At 44.7% G+C, this 25533-nt stretch overlaps 1 long non-coding RNA gene across 1 annotated transcript; it reads left to right on the forward strand.

Moving 5' to 3' along the window:
* Window positions 1–20364: 20364 nt before the first annotated feature.
* LOC135407211 (uncharacterized) lies at window positions 20365–20852 on the forward strand. The gene is made up of 2 exons (XR_010426762.1): window positions 20365–20704; window positions 20743–20852. It is a non-coding gene; the product is annotated as an uncharacterized LOC135407211 (long non-coding RNA).
* The last annotated feature ends 4681 nt before the right edge of the window (window positions 20853–25533 follow it).

Below are 25533 nucleotides of genomic sequence, written 5' to 3' on the forward strand. Positions count from 1 at the left end.
AAGAAACTAGAGGCTGGAATTCTGCTGTCAAGTGGTGGAGTATGTAGGAATTCAGGCAGTGCCAGCAGGCAGCAGCTGTTTTACATTTAAAAGGGCAACAGTTTAGATGTGATTATTTTTTTCACTTTGCCAGAGACTGAAGAATTTCACACGACTTGGATTGTCCCCCAAATCCATGAACCTGTTGCACTCATATATCTTTCTCTATATTTACTGTGAGGGAGATGGCAACAGCTATATATAAATACATGTGTATATTTATATATAAAAATGCTTGTGAAAGTCTTTTTCTGCCTTCAGATGAGCTCTTCTGTTTGCAGAGCCCTCTGCAATGTCCTGGGATAAAGCACCTACACAAGGAATTCTCTTTCACTATCCAATTAAATTATGTTTGGTTGTAACCGAATTATGGATTATTATTATTATTATTAAAAATTTTCAATTAAAGCTTTCCTCTTCTTTCTTCTGGAAAGGTTTGGCAAAATGCCCAAATCACACCTGAATATGAGCATTCCAATGAGTTTGTCCCACACATTCCCCAAATCAGCACTCGTGGCAGCGCAGAGACCATGAAATCAAGTGTAGCATGAGGGGTCTTTGGGAGAGTGTAAGATGAGGATTTGCCCTGAAAGGTGCATTTCACGCTGTGCAAACACACAACAGTTCAGGTTTTAATCCCTCTGCTGTTTTGTTAATGCTCTGTGGACTCCTATCCCAGCGTGGAAGACAGAGCAGAGGGTAGAATTTGAGTTGCAGGGGCATTTCCTAGCTTTGCATGCTTGACCTGAAAATGTAAATACCTTTCTTTAAACAGGTTTCCATTCATTCATCAGAGAGCCCACAGGTGATGAGGCCTCTTGGCAGCAGAGGATGATGACAAAGCCTCTCTCCAGGAAGATACAGAGACGCTCCAAAAGTTGACTGAGTTGACTGCCCTGCTCTTGGCCACACAAAGAGGTCTTAAAATTTCTCTTCCTCCATTTTCTCTCTGCTTTTACTGTGCTGCCCCTTCCCCACCTTTGAACCACCCCTGGGGCTTGTCCAACCCCCTCAGTGAATTCCATCAGCTGGTAAATCAGACAGAAAGTGCCACGTGCCTGTTCCCTTCTGCAGGGTGACTTTTGATCTGAGGCACCTCATCTGGAGGTTTGGGAACTCCTACAAGAGTGAGAAGAGTGTGTGGCCAGCAGAGGAAGAGCAGGACATGGGTTAGCAAAAGTGAGCTGCTTGTGCTCAGTCCTTGCTCCTTTTTAACAAGCCAACTATCCTAAACAAGCCTCTCTTCTTAGTGGGTCACCACGTGCTCCTGAGCTGTTCCCACATGAGAAGGAAAAGTCAATTTGTTAGTTCAAAATGCGTAAGTTCACGTGTTGTTTCTTCAGATTCACCTCACTACTGAATATTATAGACTTGTCTCCTTGCAGCAACAACAGGTGAGTTCAAAAGTTTGGGCTGGATAAGCTGAAATACTTGTCCAAACTTCCTCAATCAATAAAGCCGAGCAGGAAATCCCATGATGATAAAAGGCTTGCTCAGGGAATTTTCAGATTTTGTGTTGGCTCTAGGTAAATTTAAACAAGGAAAAGAGACAATAAAACTAAAATCCCTGTCAGAAGAGTTAGTCCTACACATCAGAGCTGCACCTGCAGCTTATCCTCAATCCAATAGTCAGTTATTTTACTGAAAATGTGCTTTGGGCTTCTCAGGTGGAGTGTGACCCTCAGTTCTTAAGGAAACGTGCACTGTGGATGGGGAAAAGCCACAGTAACACTTCAAGCCCTATTTCTTTTTTCGCTGCTGGTGTGAATCCCAAATTCATGAGCTGAAAATCAGACATGGGATATAAAGACATTGGGATTGTTAGATAAAACCAGCCATAAAACAAGAAATGGGCCTTACACAAAATAAATTCAGGATGGTCTGAACAGATGTGTCACCTGAGAACTGCGGAATACCTTTTTGTACTTTTACACACGTAAATATCTGTGTAAAGTTGAGCCCTGTCTGCCCTTGGAAGCCCTGAGGAGCACAGCTCCCAGAGAAATCCCACGGCTGCATTCGTGGTCTCTCAGGACTCAATCTCCCTCTGTAACACTGGGGTAACAGCACAGCCAAACCTTAGGAGTGTTTCGAAACAGACACAATAAAAATGGGAAGGAAAAGCACAAAAATGTACCTCTTGTAATAGGGGATTTATTTTTAGGGCAGGCTCCAAGCCGAAACAATTTGGTGAAGTGTTCAGCTCTGCTGGCTGGAGGCCAGAACTGCTCCTAACTGGTTCATGGTGCTCTGTGTTCTGCTGCCACCTCAGTCCTCCAGCCCAAACACTGCTTTTAATTTCAATATTAAGCTGCTAGAACTTAATGTTTTCTGCCTGTACCAGCTGGCTTTCCACCTTCACCCACCCAAGTTTTTTTTTCTGGTTTTATTGTAGGTTTTTGAAAACCTGCATCAATAAGAGCAAAGCCTTCAGTTAAAGTGTTAGTGAAAAGCTGGTAGGAACCCTTCCTAAGTTGTCCATGGATTCATTACTTCAAATGTGTCTTGATTTGAAAGTAAATACTATAAAACCAATGCAACTGAAACTATCCACTTAACAGTGACAAAATCTAACACATAATGCAGAACTAAACCCATCTCATCACGCATTATTTGAGCTGTATCCAGTCATTCAGTATAATACACCTTTAGGATTAAAACTGCATTAATTAAAAATAGTAAAAAACCCCACACTATTGTGCACGTGGAAGAATTTGATTTTAAAAATAAAAAATTAACTTTAAATTTATTTTCCTAGTGAGGAAATTACTTGAATGTCCCCTGCAGCTAAACTTTCATTGACTTGCCTGTATGGAAACAGATGTATATAGTTTCCAAACTGGAATACTCAAATAAGAGACACTACAGAATCACAGGATGATAGAAAAATTAAGGTTGGCAAAGCTCTCCAAGACCATCAAGTCCACCCTGTGCCCCATCTCCACCTTGTCCCCCAGCCCAGAGCACTGAGTGCCACGGTCAGGCCTTCCTTGGACACCTCCAGGGCTGGGCACTCCAAACCTCCCTGGGCAGCCCCTGCCAAGGCCTGACCACCCTTTCCAGCAAGAAATTCCTCCTGATGTCCAACCTGAACCTGCCCCTGGCACAGCCTGAGAATGTTTCCCCTTGTCCTGTCCCCTGTTCCCTGGGAGAAGAAGCCAAAGTATTTAACTGAAAACTAGTTCTTGTTAAACACAGATAAACTCTCCTGTGACTTTGTACTTTCTGTATTCTGTTTTCTGTAACTGCTTGTAAATAGTCTCCTATATTTTGCATTTTTCCCATGTGTATTAGAGTGTTCATCTAAACTGTAAATCAAATCATTCACTTTATTCTTATTGACAAAGTTCTTGATAGAAAAAATAATTGAAAGGGTTAAAATTCATTACAGAGATTTCCATGAGATTAGGAAAGACCTGAAGGTGCTGAAGGAAATGCAATGCACAGAATCATAGAATGGTTTGGATTTGAAGGGACCTCAAAGATCATCCAGTCCCATTCCCTGCCATGGGCAGGGACACCTTCCACCTGACCAGGGCTGCTCCAGGGGATTCTGGAGAAGCAGGGCTGGAAAGAGTCAGCTGTGAGAACCACTGACCACAAAAAGGGAGGCAGCTTTGCCTGATCCATCATTGTCCTCTGCTTGACCCATGATGGACTATCTCTCTGGTATTCTGTGGTTTCTCCTCAAGTGTGAATTTTCCCAGTTCAGAGCTGCCCTGATGACCAGAAATCCATCTGGGAACTGCTGGAAATCCCCAGCTCCTCCCCCTCTTGATCCCTCCTATTGATGTGTTTTCTCTGGCACAAAGAGCATTTCTCAGTCAAAAAGAAACTTTCATATTCAATTCCTCCTGGTTATATCCTGTCTCACATCCTCAGTAGCACCCTTAGGAGGACAGCAATGGGAAGGAAAATCTCTCCCAGTCAGACTTCAGTTTATTGGGATTGTTGAATCCGGTAAATCCACTCTGAATTCTCCAACCATGGAGCCACAATCTCTCATTCTCAAGCACATTTCTCAGCTGGTAGATTAGTTTTTCCCTTACCTTTAAAACTCAGTGGTATTTTAATGGAGCTCTGCTTTGGAGAAATTTGAAAAATAATGAATTATTTTACTTGGAAGAGTATTTTCAGGAGCACCAGTAAAAGCCGTGTAAAAATACCTGTTAGGGCTTTCTTTACTGAACTTCTTTGAGATGTAAAGTGACTATTTGGGACAAAAATGTGACATTACTGTTACCAGTTTCAGATACCCAGAACTGATGATCTCTCAGGAAGCAGCAGAGCAAACTAAATGAGTACCTTTTTGTGTGTTTTAAGTGTATCTTCCTGGAAAAAGAACTTCTGGCTTGAATGAAAGGAACTGAAGTGTGTACTTTTGCCAAACTTTATCAAAGAGGATTATGAAGTGAGCCCACAGACAACTCCTGAGGTTGACAGAGCATAAAATACTCCTGAAAGTGCACAAAAAGAGGGTAATAAAGGGAAGGGTACAGACTTTTCAGTACAGGGTGTATGAACAAAGACTATCCCAAAAAGATTGGGAAAGTGATCTCCCAGACTCAAAGTGCAAACACTTGTCCAGACAGCGCCGAGAAAACTCAACTTTAAGATCCATTTTTTTGTAGAAAGCAGAGTTGTCATCATTTATCTACTCTACTTTGAGAGGAAGTAAAACACAATCCATGGCATTACAGGGGAAGCAAATGATTGTTTCGTGACAAGAAGGTGGCACGGGGGGGTGACCACACCCGCTGTCACCGGGGTTGCACCACAGTTTCCATCACAACCTCCCGTTTCCATACACCCTCAGCATTGCAAAATGCCGACCTTTGGGGCTGCATTTTTCCACGCTTGCTCCCTGCCCCAGAGGTGAATTCCTTCAGAAAGGCTGAGCAGAACCTTTGCAGGGACCGTGGCTATTATTTTTGGCCGTTGCCAGGGCGGCCTTGCCTGGGGCAGACGGAATAACGAGCGGTTTGTTCCTCTGAGCTACGATAAATCCTCCCATCCATCACGTAAAGCAGAAAATTAAAAGCATGAAAGACAAATCAGGGCTCTCCTGACTGTAATGCTTGCAAGGGCTGTTTAGGCTTGCAAATGGCAGCAGGTAAAGAAAAGGGAGATTTAAGTGGGAAACTCTGAATAAGAGCCTCCTTTAATGAAAACTGCTGACATAACCATATTCATATCAGGAACTCTTGGGTTACAGGGACAACTATGGACAAGTGTGTTAAATACAGTCTTCAGGACACACCACGGGAGGAGACTGGGTCTATTTTGTCACTTTGAGTGTCTCTTGGATGGGACACTTGCTTTTCTTACCCCATTGGCTGGGTAAGTCAGTGCCAAGGACATCAGACATTCTGCATTTCTCAAAAGCAGGACTCGAAGGAGCCTTCAAACATGAATATAGATCCTGAACTGCGGGTACCCATGGCTGAAAATGCTCTCTAGGGGCTTTAAAGACCACAGACTATGTATTAGGATTGAGATGCTGAACAGCACTCAAAGCCAGAAACAACCCCAGAACAAAACCCCATGTCTACTCTTAGGAGATATCACCCAGGTGGCCTCATCTACCCTCACACATTCTCCTGATTTTATCATTCACAGAAAATATGTCTCAAAGGTACTGTACAGACAGGAAAAGCCAGTCTCCTTACAGGCCACAATAAAGACCAGAGATGTCCAAAGGTCTCTGGGAGTGCAAATGTATTTGTTTCAGCAGGTCTAGTTTATGAGGATGCACACCCTCCAGATTACACCTTCATTTGGTGCCAAGCTACAGGAGAAAATTTGGTTTCAGTGTGATATTTAATACTGCTGAGCAGTTGACTATTATTCATCTTTAAATTTGCTTCCCATGGTTTGGTTTTAGAGGGATTTCAGTCATGGATTTAAGGGCACAAGCTGCATGAAGATCTGAGCTGGGCTTTCTAGAAACAGGTAGGAAATGGCTCCAGTAAAACATCACAGCAGGTTCACAGGAGACCAGACAAGTTACACCAAGGCCTTAATTTATGAATCAAAACTTTTGCAGACAGCCATTAAATGGCTTTCTCTGCACCTTCCAGGCTTTCAGCAGACACTGGGAACAGAGCAGTGTTGCTGCCTGTCCCTGCCCAGGAACTGGTTCCTCCTCTGAGTCCTGTTTGGCTGCACAGGACTCCAGCCCCCTTGGTTGAACCTGCTCAAACCAACCCATTCAGTCCTTTTCTTCTTGAGCTGACCTTGGCTGCATTTGCATCACTATCTCTGGCATCCTGTTATCTGCTTGATTTCTGCAGTATTCCCACCACTATAATCTTTTCAGGTTCAGTCATTCCCATGCCTTGATTTCCACAGAATGTGCCAGGTTGGAAGGGACCACGGTGAGTCATCTGGTTTCACCTCCCTGCTCCAGTAGGATCATCCCAGAGCACAAGCACAGGATTGTGTCCAGATTATTCTGGAATATCTCCAGTGAGGAGACACCACACCCTTTCTGGTCTCTGTTCAGGGCTGGGTCACTGCCCAGCAAAGAAGTTCTTCCTCATGTCCAGGTGGAACTTCCTGGGCATCAGTTCCTGCCCGTTCCTCTTGTGCCATTGCTGGGCCCCCCGAGCAGAGCCTGGTCCATCCTCTGCCCCCTCCCTGCAGCCCCTACAGACCTGGGGGAGGTCCCCTCTCAGTGTCTGCTCTGGAGGCTGAACAGCCCCAGCTCCCTCAGCCTTTCCTGCTCCCAGAGATGCTCCATCCCTTCAGCATCTCCACAGGAGAATCATCTTCCAGCAGCTCCATGTCCCTGCTGTCCCTGAGCCAGAGCTGGACCCAGCCCTGCAGATGTGCCTCCAGGGATGAGTAGAGGGGCAGGATCACCTTTCTGACCTGCTGGCAATGCTCTTCCTAGTGCTTTCCAGGATCCCACTGCCTCCAGGACACATGGTTGGCCCATGGACACCTCGTTGTCCATCAGGTCCTTCTCAGAGCTGCTTCCCAGCAGTTTTGTCTTCAAAAGGTTGCACTTTACGTTCTCTATTTTTCCAGCTTCTGCCTTTGAGTACCTGATTGTCTACTTTTGCTGACTCTGTCATACAGTCCACATTTGTATTTGACATTACATACAACACTTCAGTGCCACACTTTTAACCTCAAGCACAACAGAACGCCTGGCTAAGATGAAGTTTACAGAGTTTACACATAACAATCTGCTTGCTTTATAACTTCCTTTTCCTAGCTGTAACTAATGCATCTACATGCCAGTTATTGTTAAATAATTCCGCCAGCCTTGTTTGCTACCTAAGAACAGTAATTGCACCTTCACATGGACCTTAACAGCAGACTTTCAGAAGCTTTGTTTTCTAATACAACTAGCATTTATAATACCTGATGAAAAGCAAAAAGAATGCTGGTGAAATCATACTGTTTTGTCATTCACTGAACTTTTATATGAAGCAATTGCTTAATCCCATAAATCCTCATGGCTTTGTGTTGTACAAATTCGAGCACAGCTTTTATCAGTGTATTAAATAGCTTCAATCTGACAGAGAGTAGGGTTAGGAAGAAATTCTTCCCTGTGAGGGTGGTGAGGCCCTGGAACAGGTTTTCCAGAGAAGCTGTGGCTGTTCCATGCCCTGGAAGTGTCCGTGGCCGTGTTGGACAGGGCTTGGAGAAACCTGGGATAGTGGAAGATGATCTCTCAGGTCCCTTCCAATCCAAACCATTCTGTGATTCTGTGATTCTCTCTGTGTTTCTTCTACTTCTCACAACATATCCCATCTGAATATTCTGATGAATTCAGCAGAAATAGTGACAGTGGACTCACAGGGGAGTTCTTCCTCTCTCCATACTTTTCCATATACTGCTGGAGTACTGGTTCCTTGACCACTGTAACATGTCCTGATTTGAAATCACACTGTCTCTTCCCCCCTATTCTGTGTCCAACTGCAGCCTGTTGACAATTGATTTCATCAGGACAATGAATTATACCTCTGGATTGCTTGGAATGAAAGGAACTCCTTTCCTCAGGGTTCATTCCACTATTTTCTTTACTCAGCAACCTTGAACCTCCAATTGCTCCAATATACTTTTTCAGATGTTTTTACTGCTTTGGCAGAATTTGTCCCCAAAAGGTCAACTGTGATATTTATCTTTTCTTGGAACACATCTGCTTTTAACTCCTTCTTGGAGCAGAGTTTTCTGCTGAAGGAACTGAGCCCATAGAGTGTCTACAGTGTTTGCACTGCAGGGAGGAACTGCAATCTTCTAAATCTGGCTAAGGCAGGCTTCAAAATATTTCCTCCATGTTTACTTCACCTTTAGGATATGTGGTTCACCACTCTTTTTATCCCCCCAGATTGTTGGTATTGTGGCCCAACTGCATTTCCCCAGAAATGAACCTTTAGCATGCTGCTCTTGCACCTTGATCTCCTGATCTCCCCTCGGATCTCTCCCTGCTTTTCCAGTCTCAGAGTGATTTTATCAATGTTCTGCAAGACACTTTTACTTCTTTTGTTTCCCTTTGGCCTCTTGTTTACATTTTCCCCATATTGCCTTCTTTTATTGCTCATTTGGACTGTCATTAACTATGTGTACTTTTCAATAACTTCCTTCACTTTGTTTTTTATCACTTCCTTGAATATATCCCAGCCAACCTGCAGTGACATTTCTTCATCCTTGCAAGTCAGTGGCCTGAAAAGTCATGAAAAACCACCCTGGAGGACTGTCCCCAAGAATTATCCTCTAACACAGTCCTGCACTTGGACACAGGAGGTTCGACGTGCTTTCCACAGGTGAATCAAAGCAGGAAAACACTCCACCATGACCAAAGCCAATAAAACTTCCAGTGAATATCATGGATAAGATTGCACTGAGTCAGTTGAGGGAGTGGATGACAAAGACTCCAGGCAGGCAACTCACAGAGCTGCACGGGTGAGTCTGTCTCAGAGGACACCCCGAGTTCCCACTGGGATGATGGAGACAGGCTTGCTTTGGATAAAGAGGGCAGTATCTGGCCCTGGCCCTGATGTGGCTCTTCCTTCCCTGTCCAGAAGAACACAATGATCTTTTTCTAGGAAAAAAAAAATGGCCTAGGTCATGGAAAGGGCTCTGGATTTCCAATAAGTTGAACCTCCAGGAATCTGGAGCTATCAAAACCGGAGTGAGACAATTTCATTCCAGCACTGGCGAGGCAGTATTTGGATGCAAGATATTACAAGATGTCCTGCCAGTTCTGGTTTTAGGCACAGGCTCCAAAGCAGGTGAATCCTTCCTCATTTGTAGTTCCACAGCAAGTAAAACGTTTCACAGAGCTCCAGCAAAGATGAAACCAGCTGGCTGATAGAGAGGGCTGAGAGAAGTGGTCCTCTCAAAAGAGCTACTGTACCTGCTGCCAGCAGTTTCTGACATGAAGGCAAATTAAATTAAAATGATTGTATTATATATCCATATCTGCACTGAGATAGGTACCTGGGTGCAAATATAACCTGAATTTGTACACACACACACAGAATGTGTGCACAAAGAACAGAGATATTTTCTAGAAGAGAGCTTTTCACACATTCCTTGGCAGACCAGATCACCCTCATCTCCTGTGATCCCAGGCATGGGAGAAGGTGTTGGAGAAGGAAGGGGTCCTTTGCTTCTCCCAGGCTTCTGGAACTGCTTCCTACAGATTCTCATTTTTATACCTCTGCTCCCGACACATTTGCCCATCAAAGGACATCTCTATTTCCCTCACTCTCTTATCTTGAGAGCTTTGTTGTAAAATAAAGGAGGTTGGGCTGGATGGAGTTGCCAAACTTTGAAAAGCTTCTGTAAAACTTTATATTTTTCTACAGTGCTGCAAAGCCCATATTTACCTAATAGGCTGTGGAGAGTCCAAAGGAGCTTCTACAAAACTTCTGGTAAAGAGTATTTGTTTTAGGAATTGATATACATGCCAAAAACAATGTACTGCATTTATCAGCCTGGAACTGTTACAATCTTTTCAGCAAATAATATCCCATTTTCTGAAAAAGCCTAAAATGTGTATCTAATCCAATTGTGTCACCTCTCATTTCCTTCAAAGGAGGGGAAAAAGGCAAAGCTAAGCCTGAAATTCTGGTTTGAATTAACTGCCACTTTATCTCTAAGTGACCTCTCTGTGCAAAGTTATTACTGCAAACACAGTCTTTGAGATCATTCAGTCGCCTCCAACCCCTGAAAACGGAATTACAAGGTAGTTAATGCTATCAACACTATCATCTTGCATTTGTGGAGGGCTTCTCATCCAATATGTTCCAGTTCCTGGCAGGATGATCCATCCTGGGGACCAGGCTGGGTGGGCTCATACTGTGGGTGCTGCATTAAGCATTGTAAAAGGTAAGGGAAGATGGGAGAGGGCAGGAGGGGGATTATACACTCGAATTCCAGTGCCACTGTTAAAGTATTAACCCTCCATAAAGTGAAAACCAGCAACAAGTGCTGCACAGCCATGGAGGGAAGGAAATGAAGAATATTCCAGGTATTATCTCCATTCCACTCAGTTCTCTCTGGCAGCATGGGGAGACCCAAATGTAAGGAAGTTGAGACCCTCCAACAGAAAATTTAGGGCTACAAAGGGTACTTAAACTAAGAGACTTGGTTATTCAAGCTGTGAGAGAGCCCTGATTCCAATAAGAACAATCTGGTGAAAGCCTGGCTATTTCAAGTGGGATGATTAAAATTTTCTTCATTAGAATAAAGAACAATTTTAAATCACAATTTTAAATCCCGCCAGCCCCTCATTCTCCCCACCCTGCCACACACCCACAAATACCTTTGCACACCAGCCCATTGATTCCTGGTCCTTCCCCAGCACTCAGGGGCTCCTCTCTTTGATGGCATCTCCTGGGGCTGTGTGTGGAGTCAGCTGCTGAGGACTGAGGAGCTCATCTCTCCCCTGTTCTGCCCCACTGGTCCTTGAGGCTCTGTCCCTCCTGGTCGGACCCGTTCCTGGCTGCTCCTGCAACCTCCTTGCTCCCAGCTGCTGGAGAAGGTCGAGGTGGTGAGCCAGAGAGCTGGAGAGCAGAGGAGAAAGAAGGGAATTTATACTTTGGCATTTTGGAAGCTGGAATCCAGGGAGAAGCTTAAGAACGTGACTTGGGGCCAAAGTGTTTGGCTCTGCTGTTTCGGAGCGAAGACGGGCAGGTTTGTTCCTATCACAACACTGTGGTCCACGTCCTGTTGGAAGCTGCCAACATCAGTGATGTGTGGTGGGTTCAGAGGAACCTCTCCTTCACTCTCCTCCTTCCTGCAGTGCTGTGGGAGGAAAGGGGTAACAGAGGAATTAGCAGCACTGCAAGAAACTTGTCTGACATAGAGTGGTCCACGGGGGAGCGTGATGCAAACAGTCCCAGAAGATCCTGTGCCTGGGAGTTATTATTGGGACATGCAGAGGTTACAGCTCCTTCTGCCACTATTCTCCTCAGCTGTCCTCCCTCACCATCATTCCAGCAGACTCGTGGCCCTCAAACTGTTAATTTGGCCTTTGACTGCTATTTCATTTATTCCAGCTGCTGAGTTAGGGAAAGAAAGGGAAAAAAAAGCAGCATCTCACTGAAAACAGATGCTGCCTCTGCACTAAGCAGATAAACTAAATGCATAAAGCATGGCTTGTTTACAGTGTTGATTTTTTGGTAAAGTTTTACTGGTTTTATTCTTGATATTAAAATTCAAAGTACATTGTCTCACAATTTTTGACGCAGGTGGATTAGGGAAATAGCCCACTGGTATTTTTCAGGAATATTGTAAATGAAATGGACTAACAATTCACCACTGAAATGGCAGTACAGAATAAAAGAAAAGTGATTTCAGCTTTTGCTCCTGTATAACAGACACAGCTTTTCTAGCCTGCATTTCTCCCCAGTCACTCAGAATTCTGTGCAATTTTCCCCTGTATCCAACATGCAAAACTTTAATATACTGGAGTGAACCACATTATTCCAGCATGGATCTGCACGCACAGAGACACACAGAGAGGAATACAGATATATTTAGAGTTAAAAAATCCCAGAATCATCAAGGTTGGAAGAGACCTTCAAGCTCATCCAGTCCCACCCTCACCCAGCACCACCACAGTCACCCCTAATCCATGTCCCCAAGGGACACAGCCAGACACCTCTGGAACACTTCCAGAAACAGGGATTCCACCATCTTCCTGGGACAATTATTCCAAGGCCTGAACACTCTGGCAGGGAATTTTATTTTTTCTAATAATTAATCTGAACCTGCCCTGGTGCAGTTTGAGGCCATTTCCTCTTGTCCTTTCCCTTGGGAATGGCAGCAGAGCCCGACCCCCCCTCCTTGCCCTCTCCTGTCAGGGAGTTGCAGAGAGCAATGAGGTCCCCCCTGAGCCTCCTCTTCTCCAGATAAACCCCCCCAGCTCCCTCATCTGCTCCTCACAGGTCATGTTTTCCAGCCCCTTCCCCAGCTCCGTTCCCTTCCCTGCACACGCTCCAGTCCCTCAATGTCCTTTTTACAGTGAGAGGCCCAAAAGGTTTCAAAATGTGGCCTCACCAGTGCCCAGTGCAGGGGGAAAATCACTTCCCTGGTCCTTCTGAACACACTATTCCTGACACAGGCCAAGATGCCATTGGTCTTCTTGGCCACCAGGATTAAAGCCATTCCAGCACATTGCCTGTCTCGGAGCTCGCTGGCTCCTCAACAAACTGTGATGTATTTTGATACCTGGTTAGAACCGAGACAAACACCTTTGTTTTATCACAGTGCAATAGTCAAAGCTGACCCCAGAGCCTCTGAGGTAAAAAATGATCTTTGGTTCAAAACACCTGCCCAGTGTTGACAGCTCTATGGAAATACAACAATGTGCACAGTCCAATAACCTTGAAAACTCAAATGAGAGGTGCCTGTGATATTCAGGTGTCAAAGTTAACCAAGGGATGATGATCTTTGCATCTTCTTAGCAACAGTTTTCACTCAGGGAAGACAGACAGAAAGTTTGTGGTCTGCCAGGGCTAGCAGAATGTGGAGTTTGTTGAAGTTTCAGGATTTTGTGCCTCAAGTTACATTAAACAGAATGTGTATATGAAAGAGTATCAGTGCCTGTATTGATGTAGCTGATTTTCAACTCAGTAATGTAAAAAAAAACCCCACCAATTTACAACAAAAAAAATGTTTTGGCAGCAAATCCATCTTCAAACATGGTTAGGGAGATGGGATGAAGAAAGAGCTAAGGTCCAAGTCAGCACAGCAATTGCAGAATTTCATGTACTACAAGTTTATAGAGATTTTCATCTCCTTCTGCCTCCTTTGGCACTTGCAATCTCCCCCAGGCAGATCCAAGCAAGATGCCACAGACATCCTGTCAATGCCTCCATCTGGGGGTCCAGGTTGGAGTAGTGGTGGGGAATGGGGAGGAGGTGGTGGCAGATCCTCACACCACAAGGCAGCCCCAAGGACTGGTCCTTGGGCCCTGTTTTGTTGGACCTGCACAGGACTGAGATGGCTCAGTCATTGTTTTTCTTGATTTCTGTGAAAACTGAAAGGCCAGGGATGTGAAAAGGAAAGTCTCTCAGACTTTCTTCTCATGATACAAGACAGGACAAGATTTATCTTTGCACTGTTCTCCTTGGAAAACTTTGTAAAAGGGAGCTACTTCCTTGAAACAGGGCATTTGGAAGGTTTTAATTTGCAGGAAGGCACCTGATTTTCCATGTGCAGCAAAATTCTGAGGTCATGCTTGTTACTGGTGTTAAAGAATTCAGAAAAGCCCCCACAAGCACACTCTTGCATGCTCTGGTGATCCAAGGGTAAAGCAACAGGGGAAAAGTAGGAAACCTTGATCTTTTGGGTTTGTCTTGGAAAAATCACCTGAAATTTGGGAGTCTGGTGCCATCCAGATCCCTCTCACTGGAGTCCCAGACTCAAAAATTGCTGCAGCCTAGTTGGAAATCAGGGTTCCCTACTCTGTCCTTTTGCTTTACCCCTGGTTTTACCAGACACCACGCAAGAAAGTGCTTATGGGGGCATCCAAAATTTAACCCTTGGGAACACAGGAACTCAGGACAACCTTTTTGCAGACTTCTGAGCATGGTCACATGCTCTTCCTGTGGGAATTAGGCCAGGATTTTGCAGTGGTTGGAGATGGTACCCGTGGTCTATATCAGCTCTCAGCTGATTTACATTCTCCCCCCAAGAAACAGGAGGCATGAATGGTTCTCCTCACCCACAAAAGGTTCTCCTCAGCCACAAAAATCTCTCCTCAGGAGTAATCCCAGCCCATGCAGAAGCCAGCTGAGCACTGAACCTCTGTGTCCCTGTCATGTACTAAACCAAAGTGTCAGGGGCACATCTTGTGAGGGAATCTGATTCTGCCAAGTTGTCCCAAGTGTCCTGACCTGAACCTTGCCCTTGTGGCAACATAGGTTAAGAAGCTGCCAGTCCCCTGTTAGTCTAGGCAGGAACTCAGGGTTTGGGTGATCACAGCAGAAAAATGCTGCCCCTGTGCAGAAGCAGAGCTGTGTGACCAATGAGTTGTTCTAAATTGACTGGAATTACAAGCCCAGTTGGGATTATGGATCACCAAACCAGTGTTTGCATCCCAGTCACTTCAAAAAAAACTTCTCTGGTTAATACACCTGTACTGGAGAAGGGAAATGGATTGTCAGGGAAATGTTTCCTTAAACTTGCTTTTGGTGGTCTGACTTGGTGGTGGTTAATGAGGCTCAGTTGATCAATATGGATTTTCCTTGAGGAGAAATTAATTCTTTCCTATTTGTATTTGGACAACTGTCACTGTGTTTCCCGTAGATCACTTGGATACAAAATCAATTACTCAGCCTGCTCCTGTAGGAAATAAAACTTTTATTTGCTTGTATTCTCCTTGTCATTGTCACTGGGCAATTGTTTGCAGCTAAATCTGCACTTAATGAGACTGTGGCTGTAAAGACACCCTGACAAATCCATTAACTGCAGTGGGTATTATGAAGTCCCTTCCCTCTGCTTCTTGTTAAAGCTAAGACTCAGTCCCAGTGTAACATCCAAGCAGGCAAACTCAAGAATCCAAGGAAGACTTCAGCAGACAACTGGAATCTTGTATTTTTACTGATAAAACCACACTGAGCTTTCCAAACAGAAAAAAACTGTTCTCATTTTTTGTAAAACACCAGGCCAATGGTAAAACTTGTGACTGAAAGCACATGACAAATCACTCCTGAGACCACAAAGGCCAAGATTCAGCACTTATTTGTCAGATAACCTGCAATCTGCCAGCACAAAAGTTGTCTGTGATGTAAAGGGAACCACTGTGATATTAAATCTCTGGTTCAAGCACATCATATTCCACATCAAGAAGACTCCTATTATGCATGAACTGTGTTCTGGCTACTTTTTAACCATTCCTGGTGAGAAAAACCTTGGAAACGTGTACTGAGTCAGTTCTTATGTAACCATAGGGGTGAATTCTAACCCTTCAGCAATTGCTCTCACAGTTCCTACATCCTTCTTCAGCAACTAGAGGTCCAGAGGTTAACTGAGGGTCTAACCAGCTTCCCATGGATGCATGGGGACAATTCCTGCTCACTGGTCCTGTTCACAGCCCTGCTGCCTCAGGGCTTTACCTCAGAATAATTAGCACCAGACAAGGGAGCTGGGGAGTTCAATGCCAGTTTAAACTCATTGAATCCCAGAATGGTTTGAGTGGGAAGGGACTTTAAAGATCATCCCATTCCACCCCCTGCCATGGGCAGGGACACCTTCCACTAGCCCAGGTTCCTCCAAGCCCCGTCCAACCTGGCCTTGGACACTTGCAGGGATCCAGGGGCAGCCACAGCTTCTCTGGGCAACCTGGGCCAGGGCCTCCCCACCCTCACAGGGAAGATTTTCTTCCTAATATCCCATCTAACCCTGGTCTCTGTCAGTGTGAAGCCATTCCCCCTTGTCCTGTCCCTCCATTCCTTGTCCAAAGTCCCTCTCCAGCTCTCTTGGAGTCCCTTTAGGCACTGGAAGGGGCTTTAAGGTCTCCCTGGATCCTTCTCCAAGCTGAACAATCCCAAATCTCTCAACCTGGCTCCAGAGCAGAGGGTCTCCAGTCCTCTGATCATGTGAGTGGCCCTCCTGTAACTGTAGTGTACTGATTATTTAATTTGACAGCTTTCAAACTAAACATCCTGTAACCTTCAGCAAAAAATACCCCAAAACCTGATTGTCATAACTGGGGTCCTGGAAATGTCTCTGAAATAACATCAGAAATAATTAGAAAGTGTAGAATTATAGTTTGCACTAAGAAAAAATAAATTAGGGTGTAGTGATTAGATTTTCTCTGTCAACATGAAGATGAAGGTCAGAAAACTGAGCCAAATATCCTCAGCTGTCTTTTAACACAAGGCCCTTTTTCCCTTGTAGTGCTGCCACAGCAAAACAGATGCAAGAAATTCTCACTCCAAAACCCTTTGCTTTTCATCCAGTTTTAAAGCTGTGGTGACGTTCCAAGTTAAACTCACAAAGGAGAAAGAAATATGCTCATGTTTTCATTGTAATATGAATTTTCCATTGAAGAAGTGGTTGAATTAGCAGTTCATTTTTTAACCATTACTTTAATTTGCTCCTTGTGGTCATTCTTTTTTTTTTTCTTTCTATAAAAGTCATGCCTCAGTCCTGTGCCTTTTGAGACAAGTTGACATAAAATGTTTTAAAGGGAAGGGAAATGTCTAATTATATGTCTGTAAAGTGGCTCTTGAGCTTCATTTGTGTGGAGTAAAACAAATAAGAGAAAATGTGGAGGAATGTGCTGGTGATTGAGTGTGGACATTCCCATCTTGTTCCCATACATGGGCAGGAATATTAAGGTGTTGGGAGTGACTCTGAGTCTAGACATCCATTATAGGTTTTGTATTTTCAACCCCTCTTTTAACTCGTGCCTGGAGTAACTGATGTTGTTCACACACTGGGACATTAAAAGCAAGGCAGAAGGAAACTTTTTTTTCCCCCTTTTTTTCCTCCTTAGCACACAGAAAGTAAAGAGAATTGTGTGATTTTCATTATATACTTTGCCACAGTGTATTTACCTCCTGGGGGCTATGTTTTAGGGGCTTTAAAATCCTGGACATTTTAAACTGTGGATTATTTTCCAGGAGGTAATTCATGAGGAATTCAAGGCTGGTGGGTCCTTTCTAGGTGGACCATCAATGTGGGTTTTAATCTTAATACCAGTGTTGAGTGTGCAAGAGGGACAAATGTAACTCATGAACCTTTTCTTTTGTAGAAGACAGTGGAAATCAAGAGAGGGTTAATCCAATGGCACACTGGAAAGAGGGAAAGCTGGTAGGAAACACAGGGAGGGGAGAACAGGCTGAGATCCCCCAGCTTGAAGCTGAATAGAAAAACTGTGATTTTGACTCACTGAAAAGAGCTCCAGAGCAAGGCTGTGGACTGTGAAAAGCCAAGAAAAAGGGCTCTGGGAAGCAAAGATGACTTGGAATAATAGTTATCTACCTCCAAAGAGGGAGAGCTGAACAGGAGACACACTTCCAATCCTTCCAACCTGTCATGTTCCAGGAAATGCTCCCAAAGACATATTGAGTGCCAAGGCAATAGGAGGAAACCTCAGGTGAGAGTGAGACCCTGAGGATACCAACATTCAGCTGCATTTAGAGAGAATAAAGCTATTTAGGAACACCAGCACTTGTTGGAGACTCAGGCCAGAAAACCTTAAAAGATCCCAGAGCATCCAGGGGATGCTTTTCCCAAGCTGTGGGAATGACACTAGACCGTGACTAATGAAACAAGACTTTTTAGTGATGCCTGGATAAAGTTGCCTGGGGGTTCTGTTTTTCTTGCCTGAGGCAGCACCAGAGGGAGCCCAGATAAAGTTGTCTGGGTGGTTTGACTGGGTGTTTTCACAGGTTTGGGTTTCTTTTCACTTCCACTTACAGTCTGCATTTCACAGATGTTTAAAGTTTCCTGCAATCTACAATATTGCTTCAGGAGCTTTCTTCCCAAGGTAGTAGTGCACACTCAGAAAGCTTTACTTAACTTGATTGCACTGGAGTTTTTAGGGAATTGTTGGATTCAGACTGTGCTTAAAAGTTATTTCCCCTTTCTCAGAGTGCAATTGCCAAAGAGGTGTGTAGAGAAAGAGCCCTGTAAGGGCCTGACTGCCCTGAGCACAGAATTTAACAGACTTTTACCACTTTTTAACAGCATTTTTTCAGCCACTCCTGATAAAGAATTTAACCTATGAAGAAGCAGGACAGTGCTCTAAAAACATATAATAATTCAGGAAGTGAAAAATATAATAGCCAGGTTAAAAATAATCTTTGCAAGAGAAACATCTGCTACCTTTTCTATCACCCACTCTAAGGGATGAAATTTTCTGTCTTTATAACTGCACATATAGTTATACACGGCCCTAAGAAAAAACTGTCTTTTGGACCTTTCAAAACTTAACCCATCTTTCAAACTGATACATTTTAATACCATCCAAGTCCTTTACGTCCTTATCTAAATTCTGTCAAATACACTTGCTGTACCAAAATATAACTTGATATAAAAATATCAAACAACCTTGACCTCCGAATGCTGCTCAGAACCACTTCAATACTCAGAAGCCCCTGATTTTCATCTCCCTTTTAGTCTTTCAATTCCTTCTTGACAGTTAAGAAGCAGATTTTCAAGAGCTTTTTTGTGAAGGGTCTCCCTAATTTCTGGGTCTGGAGAAGTGTTGAAGGCTGGCCACTCTCCTGACAGAGCTTCTTCAGCTGTATTTCCCATCTAGGAATCCTTCTCTGGCCCTTGGATCCCATAGGTTCATCTCCCAGCCCTCTTCTATGTTTTTTCCCCTTAAGGAGCTGAATTGGAACCAAATTATGTTTTATTTTAGTGCAACTCTGTAGATCATCCACAACTGTTACTGGTTTAACCAAAAGCAAACAGTGCCCTCATGCCTGGTGATCCTTATATTATTTGACTGCAATAAGCACAGTTGCATTCAGGGAGCAATGACTCATCTCACTCCAGCCAAAGGGGTTTTCTTGGAGAAAGAAAAGCTCAAGGCAGGTCTGTAGGTTTTCAACCAATTAAGCTCTTGGTTCAGCATCAAATCTGAGCAGGTACTTGGTGTGCAATTTATGTTGAACAAGACACAGAAGCTTGTGACCCTCTCCACTGAGACAAATTCCATACAAATACAGGCCTAAATGCTTTGCTAAACATGTGGACTTCAATACATCCTGATATGTTTATCCCTGTCTGGGCTTCCCAAGCTGTAGAAAACAAACTAATGTGAAGATATCAGAGGTGCATGTGGGAATTTAAGAAAATCAGAGAAACACAGAATACCCTGAGTTGGGAAGGACCCACAAGGATCTCGAAGTCACACTCCTGGCCCTGCCCAGGACACCCCAACAATCCCCTGCTGTCCCTCAGAGCGTTGTCCAAACGCTCCTGGAGCTCTGGCAGCCTTGGGGCCGTGCCCACTGCCCTGGGGAGCCTGGGCAGTGCCCACCACCCTCTGGGGGAAGAACCTTGTCCTGAGATCCACCCTGAGCCTGCCCTGTCCCAGCTCCAGCCCTTCCCTGGGTCCTGTCCCTGCTCACACCGAGTCAAGATCAGGGCCTGAGGGAACAGAGACGCCTCTCCAGATTTCCTGACCCCATCTCCCTCTTGTCCAGCACCTCTCAGGAATGGGACAGCACACAAGGAAACTGTAGAAAACCCTGGATTTATTCTTGCCTCATTTCCCTGGCACAACCACAATCTCCTGTGAGTCCAACACTGCTCAGCCCAAACCTGGCAGGGCCCCCGTGGTGACTGAGGCTGGAACTGCCCAATTCCTCACCCAGGGGAACACCTTTTTAGGACTTCTGCTTAAATAGAAATTGTTTGGAGATATTCCCTTTTTTAAGAATTTAAAAAAGAGGAAACTATACCATTTGTTTGGCAGCAAAAAGTGAACTAAATAGTAACAGCACCAGTGGGGAGGGGAGTTTCCCAATTCTAGGTATTGACCTTGAAAACAATAACACAACTCTCTTTTTTTATCCCCACTTGACCTCCACAAAGTGGAAGGTCCAGGGCACAGCAGGGACTGAAGGAAGGGCTGCAAGGCCACAAGTGCCGGGGCTGCCCCAGGCCGGGTCCAGGCGGTCCCGCTGTCCATGGGGGCCGGGGGTGGCCCTTTGTGACATGGGGGCGCCTTCCAGGGCCCTTTGTGAGGTGGGACATGGGTGTGCCCAGAGACCTTTGTGACATCCCAGACCCCGCCCTGCCCCAGGGGTATATAAGGGGTGCAGAGCTCAGCCCATCTCAGCTGCTCCCCAGCAGCGGCTGCCGCATCCTCCCTCTCCTTCCTTCCCTCTCCCTCTCCCTCCCTCCCTCCCTCTCCCCCTCTCCCTCCCCCTCTCCCCCTCTTTGCAGCACAGGATGACGGCAATGGCCAGGAACAGGACAATGGCCATGGATGAGGACAAGCCCGCCCAGGCCTCCTCTGCCTCCTCCGCCCCCCGCGGATGGACCTCAGGCTTCCACAGGATGGGCAAAGAACCCCCAGGATCCTGGGCTTCCCATCGGCCAGACCCACCCAGCTGGATGGACACTGGGACCAGGATTAACATCCCAGCATGAGGATAGGGATCAACGCTGGGACAAGGATCAACCATCCTATCATGGATCGACGCTGGGACAAGGATTAACATCCCATCATGTGGATCGACGCTGGGACCAGGATTAACATCGCATCAGCTGGACAAACACTGCCTCCTGGTAACCATTTTTTTCTTCCTCCCTCCCTCTCTTCTTCCCTCCTTCCCTCCCTCCTTCCCTCCCTCTCTTCTTTCTTTCTTTTTCTTTCTTTCTTTCTTTCTCTTTCTCTCTTTTTTCTTTCTTTTTTTCCTTCTTTGTCTTTCTTTCTTTCTTTTTTCTTTCTTTTTTTCTCTCTTTATTTTATTTTCTTTTTGATCTTTCTCTTTTTTCTTTCTCTCTTTTTCTTTCCTATTTTTTACCCTTTTTTTCTTTTAATAAATTTAATTCAATATACTAGATACATGTAATATATAACAATATATATGACAATGTATTATAAATATATGCAATATATTTAATAATTTTATTCATAAAATCTAATAATAAAAGTTTATACATGTTTAACAAACAATTCCCATGGTTTGTGGACTCTCTGACTCTCGTCGCTCCTTCCCACCACAAGCATTTACCACTCTCGGCTGCTCCCTTTCCCTCATGGCTGGGTCAGCACAACCTGGTCAGAAAAGATGCGGAGTTTTCCAATCCTGCTCCTCTGTTCCGGGTCCATCTCGGGAGCAAGGCGGGTGTTGGCAGCAGAAATAATCAGGGAATCACAGAATATCCTGAGCTGGGAGGGACCCACAAGGATCATCAAAGTCACACTCCTGGCCCTGCCCAGGACACCCCCACAATCTGCCTCCATCCCTCAGAGCGTTGTCCAAACCCTCCTGGAGCTCTGGCAGCCTTGGGGCCGTGCCCACTGCCCTGGGGAGCCTGGTCAGTGCCCACCACCCTCTGGGGGAAGAACCTTGTCCTGAGATCCACCCTGAGCCTGCCCTGTCCCAGCTCCAGCCCTTCCCTTCCCAGGTGGAAGGTGGCTGATGACATCTGAGAACAGACGTAGTAGTTAAGATGTGAGATCAGTGACCTTGTCTGTGGTGGGTCTGAAGGGTTTTAGTGTGCTCACAAGCTCCCAGTGACCCTTGTAAGTCAAAAACTACAAAATGCCATTATTTTCTTGGTGTGGAAAGAGACCACCTCAGCTAACACACCCTGACTCTTCCTGTTGCTGCACGAGACAAAAATGGCCACGTACCTTCAACCTTTGGGGAAGGTTTTCTCTCCCAGCTTTGAGATTGAATAGTGCTGAGCACTTCTGAAAGGCCCTGAGAAAACCTGAACTATTACCTTGTAGTCCCGTAACACAGAATTGCCACGGTTAGTCATGGGCCATAAACATTGAGTTTGCAAAGCCTGAGGCTTCTCGGCCTTGCTAGGCCTGAGCTTGCTCAGCCGCAGTTTTCTTGCACTTGGTTTAACTGTGGCAACAATTTTTCTAATTGGCCATGTGTCTGTGACTAATCTATGTAGAAAATTTAGCCACTGCTCTCTGTACAGAATGAGGTGTTTATGACTCCAAAATGATGAGTGTTCTGAAAGAAACACCACCCTATTATGGGAGCAGAGGCCTTGAGAAGTGGAGACAAAGGGCAAAATATTAAGGATTACAGGCATAGGGTGACAAGAGGTGTGGTATAGGCTTGGCACTGGCTATAAAAAAACTCACCAATGGTCAGTTAAAATGCAGATCTAGACCTGGACAAACACAATTTCAGGAGGGACAAACAGTATCTCACACGTGGGAAAGTCCCTCAGTGTGGTAAACTCAGCTGTAACAAGGCATTGCAGACCAATAAAGTCAGGGGAAAGGTGCACATTAGCCAACATAAAAGGGATCCCAAGTGGATCCTAGAGTGAGGAAAAAGCATGAACATCACATTCCTCATGGGGAAGACTCACTTTAATACCCAGCCCAGAGGAACAGTGAGGGGCTGAGGATAACACCCGGGAAATGGGCAGAAACTCAGAAATCTTGTGCATATCAATTTGAATTAAAGTGCTGTTATTATTTGTTTTTCTGTAACAATTATATCTGGATTATTTATGACTAAATTCTTCAGGTTTTAACAAATTCAGGGCTTTAGTGGTACATAAGTTGTACTTTCCCTTTGCCATGAACAGGATTTTAGGAGCAACTTTGTCACCTTTGCAGATCTTAGACTCTTACACCCAGCACTTCAGTCAAGAGAAATGAGAGCTATGAATTGACACATGTATTTCAAGTTTAATGGAAAACAAATGGACATATATATACATATATATCTATATATAAAGACACATGTTGAGGTAATTTTGGGGGTTGTTTCCCTAGCAGAGGTCTGAATGCAGCCTTAGGTGAGAGAACCAATGGTGCAGGATACAAATAGGATTCGGGGCAGGGTTCATCTCCAGCACAGCTCAGGTTCTCTGTGCACTGAACCCACACACAGGGATTTGTTTTGATCAATCTTTCCCTCCCGTATCTTTTATGCAGTTGAAGAATTGCTATGTCTAAACTCAGCCTTCTCTTCCTTAACCAAAACAACTAATTCATACCAACTTCTGTCTTATTTTTGCCTCCCTGATAATTTTAAGCAGCTTTTGATTGGTTCTATCCTTCATGAAGGTGCAGTGCCCCAAGTAAAAGGGAATAGATGGGTTATTCCTGGTGGTCCTACAGGAATTTTCCAGGTAATGACAAAAACAGGGCAAAAGCAAAGATGGTTCTAGGGTTAGAGAGAAACTTTTTTTTCCTGCGAGAATCAGCAAAATTTTTTAAAACCTGTGACCTATTAAATAAATAAATAAATCAAATATCCCCGTTATGACCATGGAGGTGTCTCTTGGGAAAAGAAAGACATGAAGTCTCTGAGTGAGTTTTACTCCAAACTATCCCTAGCCTGAGCCCAGAGCTATCCTCCCAGTCAGAAGCCATGGAGACCACTCTGGTTTGGTCACTCTGGCCCCTACAAAAGCAGGGTAAGTGGGGTTGTTGGGGACATCACCCTCAGCAGAATGTTCCTTAGCAGGTCTAAAATGCCCATACATGTGGCAACACCTCCTAATAATCTTTGTCCACTGTGATAATTTTCCTAAGACAACTGCAGAACTCCCCCTGAAGTGACCTCTGGGCTTTCCAACTCTTTTTAGCCCTTGAGGTTGCAATCCCATCTGTTCAGCCACCTTCCTCCTCCAGCCACCAACTCCTCAGCTATGTAAAAAGCTCCCAGGGGAGTTGTTTTGCTGTTCCAACCATTCCAATTGGAAATGGCTGAATTTTTGTGATTCTGTTTAGAAAGGGAGAGTCAGCAGTTTGACTTATAACAATAAATTTTTTCAAAGGGTGAGCAGCATTCCACTTGCTATCAGGAGAGTGTGTGCAGCATTTTGGCAAGAAGCAAACATCAAATTCTTACATTTTGCCAAAGTCTAAAACACATCAAGCCCTCTCTGAACTAAGTGATTGGAAAGATGTTTATGTTTAAACTCTGTGTCATGTTACTGTTTTAATCTTTGAGACCACTTGAGGAGGTTGTGTTTAAATTCCAGACAGGTTAAAAATCAGATCTTATGTTTGAGGAGAAATCATCATCCAAATTTTTGTATAGGCTGATTATTGGTAAGTCTTATAAGCAATGAGGAATTTAAAACACAGACCAAAAAAAAAAAAACAAAAAAGAGGGGCTTATGGAGCAACTTTGACTTCCCAAGGCATCATTTCAGACAGAACAGCCGAGTCCACAGGAAGGCAGAAAGCCAAAACTAAAGACTTTGTTACTGTTGATAAAAAAAGCAGTGTACTGGTGATTTGTGACTAACTAACTGAGCACTGAGGCCTGTGAGTTCAGCAAAAGAGATGTGGTTATGAAGCAGCTGTCTTTTGGCACAGTTATTTTCGATTTCACAAGCCTGATGGATAGGTGGGATAACTATTTGCTGCACAAAGTGCTGTCTAAGCTTCGGCAAGTTTACCCTCACAGCTCCAAGAGTCACCATGGGAACTGGAAATTAATGGCTGGATAACTAAACCTGCTGGAGCTCCTTGTTAGGGCCACATCCCCTCACAAGACAAGACAGTAGAGGGATGTGGGACTGGCTTCAGGAACTCTCAACTCCCTGCTTGTGCTAAATCTCTGTCTCTATAGAGGGTGGAAAGGGGTTGGTTGGATTGGCCCTGGCACAGGTTGCCCAGAGAAGCTGTGGCTGCCCCTGGATCCCTGGAAGTGTTCAAGGCCAGGTTGGACGGGGCTTGGAGCAACCTGGGCTAGTGGAAGGTGACCCTGCCCGTGACAGGAGGTGGGATTGGATGGGCTTTAAGGTCCCTTCCAACCCAAACCATTCTATCATTGTGCTGGTTTAAAGGTAAACCAGCAGGGGAAATGAACTCAACTCAAAGGAGAGATTATAAATCAGAATAACAATTTAATAAAATAATACAATAAGTACGATTATACAGAAAAACAGTTGGTTTTAACCCACAAAACCCAAATGTATAACCCAGCACCCAGCATGAACAGAGTGGTGTTCCTTGGGCCCCCTGAGTCCAAAGGAAAAGGAGAGAGGAAAACCTGTTGGTGAGGGTGCTGGTGCAGTCTGGTCAAGAGTGGTGATTGCAGTTTGGTTGAGAGTGGTGGTTGCAGTCTGGTTGAAAAGTGGTGATTGCAGTCTGGTTGAGAGTGGCGGTCTGCAGTCTTCCTCTGGATCACACGAGTGGTTAAAAAGTCCCAAGACTCCAAGATTATATATCCTCCAGTTCAGGTAGGAATCCCCAGCACTTCCCTCAGGGCGGGGAGTTCCACAATGGGTATGAGGACAGGAGCACCCTCCTGTCTCACAGGCCTCTTATCACCCAGTTTATAGCCTGAGGAGTCAGGGGTGCTCTGGGCAGAGGGTGTAAATGTCTATTGATAA

This window comes from Pseudopipra pipra, chromosome 2 (assembly GCF_036250125.1).
Source record: "Pseudopipra pipra isolate bDixPip1 chromosome 2, bDixPip1.hap1, whole genome shotgun sequence".
Lineage (NCBI taxonomy): Eukaryota > Metazoa > Chordata > Aves > Passeriformes > Pipridae > Pseudopipra > Pseudopipra pipra.